A 10,220-nucleotide genomic window follows, 5' to 3' on the forward strand; every position below is an offset into this window, starting at 1 on the left:
TGTTTTTTGCTACATTAACAACTTTTCCAACTCTGATTCTCTGCAGGACCAACACGGACATCAGTTCAGACAGCACATGCAACATGTTCAAGCTTGCACGGAGGCCTTTCAATAAATATAAGAAGATGGTTAAGGCGAGAGATTACTATTCTGTCTTTTACATCAGTACAAAGGGAGGACTAAATGCCAAAAAAGAGAAGTTTTTTAAAAAATGACGCTTTAAAACAGTTCAAGTATCTTTGTGTTTACGGGGAGAAGGGAATAACTGCAGCCGAGGCTCTGAAAAGAGACGGTCGCTTCGCCGATGACCTGGGCTTTTTTCAGCTGGTTAACATCAACGGCGAACGTAAGACTGAGTGCACAGACATAATTGATTGTCTGGACAATAAGAAATTCCAGATGCTTTCCACAGGGAGCAGATACGGAAATAAAAGATATAGCCATCCCAGGGCAGCAGAAACCTCCACACGCATCAAATAATGCAAAGCGCCGCGGTGGAATGAAATCAGTCTTAGATGTAGCACAGCAGAATGGATTCAGTCTAAAAATGGCAATCAAAGAAACGGGCACCACTTCCCCTGCCAGTGGCGGACTCCCTCAGACGTCGGTGCGTTGGTGGTTCTTTGTGTCCGGGGATGGGCGTCCAGGTACACACCGGCTCACTCCTTGGCGGCCGCTTATCGGGGCCTGGAGCCTGGGGCTTGCTTGGGCCACTTCGGAGGTGGGGTGCCCCCGGCCTCTCGGCCTGGGGCTCGGTCACTCAGGCACGGCTGGCTGCCGGCGGAGCTCACGGGCGCGTCACTGCAACTCCCCCTGGCTTCTGCTCCGCGGCTGCTGAGTGAGCCCTCATCTGGGACTCTCCTCAGCTCTTTCTGGGACAGTGGCGCGGCTGCCCCTCTGTTGGTCTTCCTTGGTCTCTTGTGTTCTGGGGGCCTCTGGATGTCTGGAGTTTTGATCTCCTCCATACCTGCTTCATGCCCTGGAGGACGGGGCTGTGGCCCCCCCACACCCTCTAGCAGATCATTACATGAAGGAACCTTTTAAAAAACAAAAAACAAGCGCGTCCATGCTCACAGGTGTACACACGGGTGATCACACCCACAAACTACACCCTTTTTGGCTCCTACCTCAAAGCACACTGTGTTCTGTTGATCTTATGTGCTGCACAATAATGTTTAATATTTAGTATTTACTGTCATATTCCCATATATCATTGTGATGTTGTTTATTCTATTACTCTTGTTCTCTTCTGCTTGTTTTCTTTTTTCTTTCTCAGCAGGTGACCCAGGTGATTGATATATGCATTTTTTTTTCTTTTTTTCTTCTTTTTTTTCTTTTTCTGCTCATTCTGTTGGTTTTTGGTTTTTGCCCTTCTCCCCCGTCCCTCTTCTCAGCTGTTTCTCTTTCCCTCTTTCTTTCTCCCCTTCTTTCCCCCAGTCAAGTCTGTCCCATGTTCAGTAAGTGAAAATAAAATAAACAATAAAAGGTGAATCAAATGGACCATTATGGCAAGGCTGGGATGGTCAATTTGGTAAAGTAAAACCGTTGGGCATCCTTCTTTGCCTTTAGACAACAATTCTGATGGCAAAAGAGCCAAACGGGACAGGCAAAAAAAAAAAAAAAAAAAGAAAAAAAAAAAAGAAACGGGCAGCAGTATTGACCGTAAGGAGGTTTACGATCTACTTTGTCAGCAGTATCCGCGTCTGAAACGATGAATGGAGAGTAGATTCCCTAAAAATTCTTTTCAGGAAGCACTGAAATTCAGGAAGGAGACCTTTGGAAAGAGCCGACAGTCTTTTACTGAAATTCGCAGTGTTATGTTGCTGCTCGAACTGAGCGAGTCAGTTTGTCTCATAACTGGTTCCTTCATAAAGCAAGGCACAGGCTTTGTGCTATTTGACAACTTTGTCTTGACCAACGCCCACTTATTCGACTACTGGGTTAAATCAAACACACCTAACTGGCGTGAATTTGTAAACCTTAATAATTCTTGTCATTCTTTATCATGTTTCTGGTAAGTTACAATATTTCTGCTAAGTTCTGCTATGCTATTGCATTTCTGCCAAGTATTGTGTTTCCTCTAAGATATTGCAGTTCTGCTAAGTTATTACATTTTAGCAAAGTTCCTTTGCTTCTGCAAAGTTTTTACAATTTCTGCAACTTTTCAGCTTTTTCAGCTAGTTTTAGCAGACAGCTTCCGCTTTAGAGCATCCACACAGCATTTTCGCAGGAAATGCAAATTTTTCTAGTTGCATTTCTGCTAAGTTATTAAATTTTTGTTAACTTGATATTGTTCTGCAAAGTTATTAAAATTTCAACACCTTTTCAAATACAGACTTTGATTTCTTCAGCTTCTTTAGCTATTTTCAGCTGTTTTCAGCAGACAGCTTCAGTGTTACAGCATTCACACAGCATTTTTGCAGGAAATGCAAATTTTTCCAGTTATTATTTTTCTTCAGCCTGAAATTATGAACCGAAGCTTTCCGACAACCCTCACATATGTTACACCATTTCGTGCGGCTCAATCGGGAATGGTGTGCTATGACTTTTGGTAGGGATTCGTCGCTCGGCTTACCCAAAATTCCCTGTCAGCTGAGTACTGATGACTCTCTACTTAAAACTAAAAAAAAAACAAAAAAAAAAACATCCCCATTCTGTCATGTGACAATCTGATTGATCTGATTGGCTTACTGTCACAAGGACATCTTTAATACCTTTGATCCTTTGAAGTTCTTAAGTCCTTAAATAGGGATCAGAAGCAGCAATTTTAAAGCAGTTTGTTCGCAGCCTTCAAACGTTCGACCAGAGATACATTTGGAAATATTTTTAAGCCTTTTCAGAGTCACTGTGCACAGGCTCCAACATGTGTCCACGGAAACGCAGACAAAGAAAAGAAAAGAAAAAGATAATGCTGCCTCTCCTTCGTGGTCTGGCCAGCCAATCTCTCCAGGAGAAATGACCATGGATGGTGTCTTATAAGTCCAAAGGGCATTACAAGAAAGTCAGAAGGAAAACTCCGACCTACATTACAAAGTTAAACAAATTGAAGAAGAGAAGCTTCAACTAGAGGAGAAGTGCAGACAATTGGAAGCACGGAATAAAGACCTGGAAGGAAAACAGCAACGCCAGCCTGATATAAAAATGATCAATGAGGGCTGGGGAATGAAGTTTCGTCAAGGACGAAATAAGCTTTTTTCCTGTTTTCTTTCATCGGGAACACAGAGTGCTGAATTAAAAGAAACATCTGCCCAGCTTCAAGGAAAGAAAGCTACTATTGAGGAGATACAATGGGATCTCCAAAACATGGAGCAAAAGAATCAGGTGCTTCAAGGAAAGCTCAATGAAGCTGAGAAAACAATTGAAAAAATCCACCAACAGAAGACTGAACAGGAAATACAAATGGAGCACAAACTGAAAAGCATGAAGGAAACTTACGGAGATCTGATAGTCAGGTTTAATGAAACAGAGTGCAAAATAAAGAGCTTCTTGAAGAAAAAAAGCAACAGGAAGAAGAAAAATGTATTCTCCAGGACTTTGAGAGAAGGAATCTAGAACTGCGAGAATTTTGTAATAAAATGAAGGACAAAACACCTGAACTGGAAAGAGAAAAAGAAATACCAATGGAGGACAAACTCAAAGCCACGAGGGAAATGTACATAGATCTGAAAGTCAGGTTTGATGAAACAGTGCAAAAATAAAGAGCTTCTTGAAGAAAAAAAGCAACAGGAAGAAGAAAAACGTATTCTCCTGGACTTTGAGAGAAGGAATCTAGAACTGCGAGAATTTTGTAATGAAATGAAGGACAAAACACCTGAACTGGAAAGAGAAAAGGAAATACTGGAAAAACAATGTTCAGAGATGCAGTGTACGATCGATGGAATAAGGAAAAAACACCCAGAGCTCATGAATGAGATGTTGTTGAGGGTCAGTGACTTGAAGAGCCAAATAACTGAAATGGAGGCACAAAAGCAACAACGAGAGAAAAACTGTGAATACCTGCTGCGTATGCATCAAGAATTCAAGAGAAAAATTGACCTGATAGAAGAGATGCACAACAAAAAACAAGAGAGAAATACAGACATGTGCAAGGCAAATCGAATGGAGGAGGCAACATACAAAGATCCGAAAGAAAAGCCTAGAAAAAAACAAGCAGAATTAAAAGAAATGGAGCAAAGATGCAAGCAACTCGAGAAGCAAAATGCAGAAACAAACGATCAGTTGAGAACCCTTATCCTGGAGAAAAAAGCGCCCATGGAAAAATACCTGGAAACGAAGAAAAGAAGCTTCTGCTGGTTATTCAGATGATTTAGCCTCGTCCTCCTCCACCTGTGATCCATCTTAATTTTCACCTCTCCTGTCCCCCCTCTCCCTTTCTCTCCTAACACATATTCCCTACGTTCTTAATCTTTTTTTCACCCTCACCCAACCAGTCCCAGCAGTTTACTGCCCCCTCCTGAGCCTGGTTCTGCTGGAGGCTTCTGCCTGTTAAAAGGCAGTTTTTCCTCCCCACTGTCGCCTAGTGCTTGCTCAGAGGGGATTGTTTGGGTTTTCTCTCCCCCCCCCCCCCTCATTTACTTATTTGATTGTTTAACTTTTCTTTTATGTTGTTTCTGTAGTTACTTGTTTTACTTTTTTCAACTTATGTAACAAAATAATAAACCAATTGAATTTATCCTTTGAGTATTTTTCATCTAATCTTTACAGAATTAAGCTCTGTCTTTTATTTTCTTGTTAAAACTCCATAAATGGTGAAGTAAAAACCCTGGGATATGGTTTAAAACATTGAAATAGACTAACCAACTAGTCTAAAACTAAGAAATACTTAAATATTACGTTAAATTGAAAACAGTTAAAAAGAAATATCCCCATTCAAAAATGGCATGTGATAATCTCATTGGCTTGTGGAGTGATGATGACATCATCACTCCACAAGCCAATAAGGCTGATAGAAGGGTACAAAGAAAGGGGCAAGGCAAACTGATGCAAAACTAAACTTTAACCTAAACTGGGTGAAAAAATACAACATGAAGAACCCTGACATGAACATGAACAAACCTGGACATGAATACATGAGACCTGGAAACATGGTGTGAAACAACAGACGACCTGATAAGGAACGAATGAAAACAGACTAAAAGCACACAGGAGGTGATCAGGGGTAGTGGAAAATGTTGGAGTCAAATTGTTAAATGTTGCCATTATTGACCCTGTGCACGAGAAAATGCTAACTTCCTGGTTTGAGACCAGATGTGGGGTTGTACATTTCCGGTAGCTTTACTTTGCGGTCAATCGCTACTGCGAAGATATACTCCAAAATCATGTCCAAAACTCGAAAACGGAAAGATCGCGTTAAGTTACAAAGAGCAGATGGGAACACTCACCACTGTTGTGTCATAAAAAATCTAATGATCAATTTTGACGTTTAAAGAGTTTAGATCGATCGATTGTTTACATCACTCAACACAAGCAGAACTGCATTACAAAATCAGAAGACACATCGTCCACATTCAGAAGCACATCTCTGTATAGTGACAGTTCTTATGATTTAAACAGGCAAATGTTCAGCATTCAAACTACAGGTGAAAGAGCCAGATGTTTCCCCCGTTATGTCAATATCAGGACACACCTACACAGCATGTTAATAAACCGTGAAAAAAAGCCACACAAAAAATGAATGATTGCTGGTAAGGGTTTCTATACCTTAGTATTTACGAAGGGTATGTTGTGACTTACCTTCAAAATTACAGTGGTCCCTCACTATAACGCGGTTCACCTTTCGCAGCCTCACTGTTTCGCAGATTTTTTAGTGCAAGTTTGCATGGTTTTTTTTTTTTACACTACATTGTGTCCTGCTTCATGATCGGCTGCAGACCATTGTCGATCTCCTCCGTGATGTCTCTCCTGTACAGTACAGAATCGCTGCATCGATTGCTAGCATTCTGACTCTGAAGTGCAGTCCTGTATGTTTGTATGTTTTTTCCCCAACAAACACAACAATGTCGACGAAACTTTTTGCACCGTCAAAAAATAAAATTGGCTACTTGATTTCACCTATCGCTGGTTATTTTTAGAACATAACACCCGCGATAAACAAGGGACCGCTGTATACAAATACTGAGAAATATAGAATTTGAATCCTTTCTCTGTTTTGCTCTGAGGGGAAGAATATTCTATGAACAGCATCTACAGATATATTCCGTAAATGCCCAAGACATCTCCAGAAATGTAAATCGCCACTTGATTCATCCATTTGGTTGACTTGTTTTGGAAAAACCAGCAGTAAACAAGGAGCGAATATCACACCGGAAACGAAACGCCATACAGGAGTTTCCCCACCGGGAGTAGCATATGCTAAGGGTCTATCTCCTGCGTTTTGAGAGCACCTGGATTTTAAGACAGGTGACTACAGTGGCATAGGTCACTGCTGCACCAAGTTCCACTCTCAGTGTGGGGGCGCTACTGAGCTCTTCTTGGCAGGAATGACGGTCTCTGACTGAGGGTGAATTTACACCACTGGTCAGCAGAAGGCTCCACCATCCGAACGCAGCAGCACTGCTGCCTGCAGCTGTCTGTGGTGGTGCTCAAGCATTTTTTTAATCTATACATAATAAATAACATGCTGCGTGCTGAGCCAGTTGCATTGTAATTTTTAAACTCTCAGAAAAATGTTTCATTTTTATTTCTTCTCGAGCTCCAGTGAGAGAGCAGCGCACCCTTCCTGGGATGTTTTGGGTGACGTGTTCAGCAGATGTGTTGCGCAGTGCTGATTTGGTGCTATATAAATAAAACTGAATTGAACCAAACCAAAAAGTTTTGGTGCCTCCAAATCAAACAGTGAGCAAAAATGAAGTGAAACTAAGATCTTTCTTGGGACTCAAACTGCAGCCTGACAATCCTTTTAGCGCAATTTTTTTGTTCTTCCACGGAGGAGCATTTGATCTCGGCGTTGAACCTCGTTGTCGTGATGTGTTACCGTACTAACACCACGGCACTCCCAGACAGTAGCGCCTTTGAAAGAAAAGGCAGTATTTAAAGGGGTTGACTACCTTTCACTCCTCATTACTGCTGTTGTGTGATTCCTGCTTGTCCTGGCTGTTTTTTGTTACCTGCCAGCCTGCCTCTAAGAGTGATTTTGATCTTTAATAAACCACCAGATCTGTGACTGCCTGCCTGCCTGGTCATGTCTGCACCCGTTCCTCCTTCCTGCTCTTCTTATTCCACCTAATACAGAAATTTTCTTTCACAACCAATGCGCTTTGATAACAAAAGCTGGATAAGTAAAACCAGTTTCACCAAAATGACTGAATCTTTGCTGTTTTAAAAGGGAAAAGTGACAATGGCTTGATACAGATCAGCGTGGCGACACAAAGAGCTTTGAGGGGGGGAAAAAGAGACTTTTGTCCAGGGCACAGGCAGCATTTTTCTTGTTCTAATACTAGCTATCTATGTTCCAAAAATAATATGATAATAATATAATTTATAACAAAAACCAATGCTCCCCATCCTCCTCAACCTTGTAGGTGTCCCAGTTTCATTTACCCTAGAGCTTGGGTTTTGTCTAATACGTTACAAACATCTATCTAATGATATCTAATGACAAGTGTTTGGTGAGAGCCGTTAATGCCGTGTCGGACAAAAAAAGCATCGTTTTTGTGTCTTTGTGTTGATGTACAGTAAATGTTTTTATGTATAGCATGTTATTGGATGTTCAAAAGCTGCATGTGAACAGATGGTCCGGTCTATTTTTGTTGATGCCGGTTAACCTTTTACTCAAAATAAATGAAAACTGACGGCACCATCTGTTTGCAGCTTCAACACCATCGACTCTGTCACTAAAAGCTCCCCAAAACCCCCAAACACTCTTCGTTGCAGCTTCACGCTCTCCTTGCCAAAAGGAGGCTGTAAGTGAACTTTGCTTACATGTTGTTATTTTAGTGACAAGTAACATGAGGACTTGATTTTTTTCCCCTTTATTATCCTTGGATAAACTGTCCTTTCACAATGTGCTCTGGCTTGTTTTTAATAGTTTCTCAAGGTGCAACTCTCAAAAAACATTGCATCTTGAAATTACAGAATTCCTGAGGAGGAATGGGTACATTTATTTCCTCCTTAATAAAAAACTTACAGCAGGATATTTGTCTTTGCTGTTTATTTTATTTTATTTTTTTTGAAGAACATACAAGTTACAGTTTCTTGAAGGACGCGCGCGTGTGTGTGTGTGCTTGTTACTGTCACTGTAATTTAGTTCTTAAATTACTCAATCAAAATTTGAGTCTTAATGCGGAGCTCCAGGAAGCACAGATGAGGAGAAAAGTAAGAGACAGTGAAAGAAAGTGGAAGATGGGAGACTTAAATAGAGGTGGAGGTAAACAGGAAGCTCATTTCTTGAAAATCTTCAGATTCTAAATGTCCAGGACTGAACCCAAGACTCTGAAAATGAAGCAGAAATCTATCCAGGCTGCTGCCATTAAAAAATAATTCCAGTTTATTTGAACCTACGTGTTTCTCATAAAAGAGCCTGTTCGGGTTCATTTCACACTCTGACATAGAGCAAAACAGCAAACACTACCTGTCTAAAGGTTTTACGGCACCTTCCTTTATAGAAAATTAAGTTGTGTTATTGTCAGGGTACTCTTAAAAACATTTTCTTCTTTTTCTTGGGTCAGCTGCCGAGAGTCACAAACATATATGTGCTCCAACTTTCAAAGCTCATCTCATCACTGAAGCAGAAGTTCCAGCAAATGCTTTGTGTAGTTTATCCAAAACCAGCCTGACGGAGTTTAAAGTGCCTCCTTCTAATGCTTTGTGTGATTCCCTGTATAACACGGGGTGTAAGAGTCCTCCAAATCTATATACTAATTGGCTCAGTGGTATAAGTACAAATGTATTTTAAAAATATAGGCGAGGGTAGAGCCACTAGTCCTAAACATTGAAAAAAGCCATAAGAGGCGGTTTGGCCATCCTGGGAGTGCCTCAATCCTCCGTCTTGGTGTTTCCCTGGATAAGCTGGAGGATGTAGCTGGGGGACGGGGAAGACTGGGTTTCTCTGCTTAGATCGCTGCCCATGTGACCCGGCCCAGGGTGGAGGGATGGATGGAAGGATATATTGTATCCAAGCAGGGCAGGTAGTGAGTGAAAATTTGTCATTATAACTTTTGTTGGATATTCTTCCTCAGACACTCGAGGATGTATCGAACTCTGATGTTGTGAACCTCGAGGATGGATTCAGTGCAGAGCGCTGAAGGAAGGGATCAGCATCCTCCTGGTTGAGCTCCTCAACCTGGAACCTGTTCTTACTGATGCAAATGAGTGTTCATGATAAATGGAAATGTGTGCACTAACGTTTAGAAGATACCAACAAAACATCTGTTTGAACTAGAGATGGACCGATCCGATATTACGTATCGGTATCAGTCCGATACTGACCTAAATTACTGGATCGGATATCGGAGAAAAATAAAAAATGTAATCCGATCCATTAAATATCACGAAAGCACCTCACAAAACTTGCAACACGCCGTAACTCGCCTCAGAACGTTAGCACGTCGGAGCAGTATGCATCACGTGATAGAGCGGCTGTGGCATGCGGGACCTGTCGGTGGTCTGGATAGCATTTGGAGCTTCGCTAGCAACCCGGTGTTCTGGGAATTTCTCCTACCCCGTAAACGGTCCTACCCGTTGTTCCTGAGCATGTGCGTGCATGCGCACAACACAAAAAGGGAAGCTAAGCGCATCCGGCTGTGATTTCACGCTACTCCATTGTCATATTTGCAGGAGAATAGGTAAGTAGTAAGTATTAGTACTTTTTATTGACGTTGATACTTGATTTTTTGAGCCTTTGTGATTGTTTGTCAATATTAAAGTGAAGTCGCTATCTGCTTTCTGCACAAAACTGTCAAATTTGCAGATTCGGTGAAGTCTGCTGTCAAGTTACTGGACACGTGGTATTTGCACAACACTTTTGAGTCCACAGCTTCAGTGTTTTAAGGCTGTTTCGGTAATGTCGTTATTTAATAAGTTAAATTATTTGCATTGTCAACTGCACATATTGAAGCTCATAAGAAAATGTTTACTGACATTCGTAGATATGGAGAAGAAGTGGGAAGAGATTTACGCGTTCATTTCTGCGGGCTCCTACCCTTTCAGGATATGACAAGGCTCAGAGGCAAAACCTCAGAAGATATGCCTCAAAATTCAAACAAAAGGGTCAGTAATTTATT

The sequence above is a fragment of the Diplotaxodon limnothrissa genome, linkage group LG2, assembly GCF_057381915.1.
Source record: "Diplotaxodon limnothrissa isolate DT_005_m linkage group LG2, D_limnothrissa_male_GT1.1, whole genome shotgun sequence".
NCBI lineage: Eukaryota > Metazoa > Chordata > Actinopteri > Cichliformes > Cichlidae > Diplotaxodon > Diplotaxodon limnothrissa.